Source organism: Colobus angolensis, unplaced genomic scaffold (genome assembly GCF_000951035.1).
Source record: "Colobus angolensis palliatus isolate OR3802 unplaced genomic scaffold, Cang.pa_1.0 Scaffold36, whole genome shotgun sequence".
NCBI classification, from domain to species: Eukaryota; Metazoa; Chordata; class Mammalia; order Primates; family Cercopithecidae; genus Colobus; species Colobus angolensis.
The window spans coordinates 2,063,286-2,066,628 of NW_012116932.1; the positions used below are offsets into that span (position 1 = coordinate 2,063,286).

Here is a 3,343-nt window from a genome sequence, read left to right on the forward strand (position 1 = left end):
GGAAGGAAGGAAGGAAGGAAGGAAGGAAGGAAGGAAGGAAGGAAGGAAGGAAAGGGGAGGAGAGGAAAGGGAGGGAAGGGAGAGAAGGGAGGGAAGGGAGGGAAGGAAAGGAACGAAGGGAAGGAAGGAAGGAGGGAAGGAAGGGAAGACGTTTCTCTAGGTCCCTAAAAGTACTGTGTGCTATAGGTACTATACCTCCTAACCTACACTGTTCTCATAACCAAGAAAGGGCGGTGCCCTTCCTCCAGGCATACTGAGAATTCTGTTCTTCCTTCTAGACCCACTCTTAGGCTCCCTCTCCCACTGGCTCCCTTTCGATCTGCCCAGTGGAAAGGACAACAGTATGAAGATTTCTCAACGAACTAAAAATAGAACTACTATCCCATCCAGAAACCTCCCTACTGAATATCCACCCCAAGGAAAACAAATCATTGTATCAAAAGGATATCTGCACTGGTATGTTTCTTCACAGCAATATTTGCAATCGCTTAGATATGGAATCACCCTAAGTGTCCACCAATGGACGATTAAAGAAAATGTGATACAGATAAGTGTGTCACATTATAGATAAACAGATCTGTATCACATTTATTTCACTATCACATTTTCTTGCTACATTGTTGATTATGTTATCGTATCTATGTTTCATCACGTATATAATGGAATACTAATCAGCCATAATAAAGAATGAAATGTCCTTTACAGCAACACACATAGAATTGGAGGCCATTCTCTTAAGCGAAACAATTCAGAAGCAAAGTGTAATACCGCATGTTTACTTAGAAGTGGGAGCTAAATAATGGATACACAAGGACACAGAGTGAAACAACAGACACTGAAAACTCAAAAGAAAGGGTGGGAGGGTGAGAGGGGGCTGGGATGTGAAAAATTACTTAATAGGTGCAACACACACAATTAGAGTGATGTTTACACTAAAAGCCCAAACACCATCACCATGCAATCTATGCATGTATCAAAACTACCCTTGTACCCTCTAAATGCATACACCATTCTTTCCTTTTTTTTGAGGCTGGAGCGCAATGGCACCATCTCAGCTCACTGCAACCTCCACCTCCCAGGTTCAAGTGACTCTCCTGCCTCAGCCTCCCAAGTAGCTGGGATTACAGCCACCCGCCACCACACCTAGCTAATTTTTGTATCTTTTGTAAAGATGGGGTTTTACCGTGTTGGCCAGGCTGGACTCAAACTCCTGACCTCAGGTGATCCGCCCACCTCCGCCTCCCAAAGTGCAGGGATTACAGGCATGAGCCACCATGCCCAGCCACAAAATTCTTTTAAAGGCAGCAGGAGAATGGAGGGTGGGAAGAAACTGAGATGGAGCATTTATTCTCCTGTCTCCCAGCTCCCTGTGCCAGGCCCCTACTTGGCAGCAGCTGTGTTCCTCTACTTAAGACCACTGCTCCCATGGGACAGTCCTCCGCCATAACCCTGGATCTCCCTGGGTCCTCCTCTCTGCTAGTATCTTCATAAATAGTCCGATGACAAACCCTTTTTACTTCACCCTTCAGAGTCTGCTGTCTGTTTCCCCAGCAATACACCAGATTCATCTCACTCAGAAAAAAAAAAAGACTCTCTAAATTAAAGGAAGACACTAAATATTGTATCCTGTACTGGACTCTGTACCTATTTGGTTTGCCTGGGATTGTCACACCTACAAAGAGAATGTGTTCACCTCCCGCATCTACTTCCCCTTTTTTTTTTTTTTTTAAATGGAGTTTCGCTCTTGTTGCCCAGGCTGGAGTGCAGTGGCATGATCTCAGCCCACTGCAACCTCCGCCTCCTGGATTCAAGCAATTCTCCTGCCTCAGCCTCCCGAATAGCTGGGATTACAGGCACACTCAGCTATTTTTTTTCTTGATTTTTAGTAGAGGCAGGTTTCATCATGTCGGCCAGGCTGGTCTCGAACTCCTGACCTCAGGTGATCCACTGGCCTCAGCCTCCCAAAGTGTTGGGATTACAGGCATAAGCCACAGCACCCGGCAGCTTCCCCATCTACTTCCCAAGGGATCAAGGCTCCCTGATATATTTTCTCACCCCCACCCCAGCCTCATCCCCAGTACCTGAATTCAACCAGGTCCAGCTGGGAGTTTCTTGGAGGTCTCTGTTTTACCAGTACATAGATGCCTGGCTTTTTGTTTTGCTGCCACTGGTTTTTCTGAGATCTTCCTTGCCCTCCTCCACTCCCCACCATATCCAAGGGATGGGACATCTGCCCTGGTTTTCCAGTCCCTGTGTCCTCTACATCTAATCCAAATACCGAATGCCAAGCCCCACTTAGGATCCTGCTCCAAATGGATCCATGTCCTGAAACCACAATGCTGCTTCTCACCTTGTTGTGGAAAAAAAAAAAAAAAAAAATCCCAAGGAGTGAACCACAGACTACACAGGGAAAGTACAATCCCTCCCTCTCCTCTGGGATATTATGTTTCCAGTCCCTAAGCCACAGCAGGAAGTTGCCTGTGGATACCAAGAGAGATCATTCAGCTGATATCTGAACAGTCAGGAAAACTCCAGAGGCTAGGGTTTTGCCCGGTTCTTTTCTCTTCCTTACAAGCCATACTACAGTATTGACAAACTATGGTCTGCTAGTCAAATTCAGCCTACTGCTTGTTTTTGTAAATAAAGTTTTATTGGCACACAGCCACACTCATTCATTACCTATTGTCTACAGCTGCTTTCAAGCTACAATGCCTAAGTTGAGTTGTTGGGACAGATTGTATGGGCCACAAAGCTCAAAATATTTACTCTCGGGCCATTTGCTGAAAAAAATTTGCTGAACCCTGGAGAAGAGCAGACAACACTTAGCATCTGTGGGCCAGACGCAGTGGCTCATGCCTGCAATCCCAACACTTTGGGAAGTGAAGTCAGGAGGACCGCTTGACCCCAGGAGTTCATGGCCAGCCTAGGCAACATAGCCAGACCCTATCTCTTTTTAAAAAATTAAAAATTAGCCAGGCATAGTGGCCTGTGCCTGTAGTCCTAGCTACTCAAGAGGCTAAAGCGGGAGGATCGCTGGAACCCGGAAATTTGAGGCTGCAATGAGCTATGATCGTACCACTGCACTCCAACTTGGATAACAGCGTAAAACCCTGTCTAAAAGAAAACAGCACCTTAGCACCTGATGACTATAATATAGTTGTCAACTGTGGTTGATAAAAAGCAGAAACCTAACTCACACAAAGTTAAGAATAAAATGCTACAGTGTGAGAATGTCTTACTATCAATTTTTCTCAGTCCTGTCTGCATCACTTATAAGTTTATACCACTGTGATTGTCAAATTAATAATAATATTAGTTTTTAAAAATGTATGACTTGAAATGT

General features: G+C 45.1%; 1 protein-coding gene across 2 annotated transcripts in view; it reads right to left on the bottom strand.

Moving 5' to 3' along the window:
- SLC1A6 (solute carrier family 1 (high affinity aspartate/glutamate transporter), member 6) overlaps window positions 1-3,343 on the bottom strand; it is a 31,506-nt gene that overhangs the window by 26,235 nt on the left and 1,928 nt on the right. The window contains exon 2 of one of the 2 annotated variants that reach the window (XM_011953224.1): window positions 2,082-3,114. The exons of the other annotated variant lie outside the window; for it this stretch is intronic. The gene's annotated coding sequence lies outside the window, so the exon portion shown is untranslated. The remainder of the gene's footprint in view (window positions 1-2,081; window positions 3,115-3,343) is intronic. 2 annotated transcript variants of the gene reach the window in all.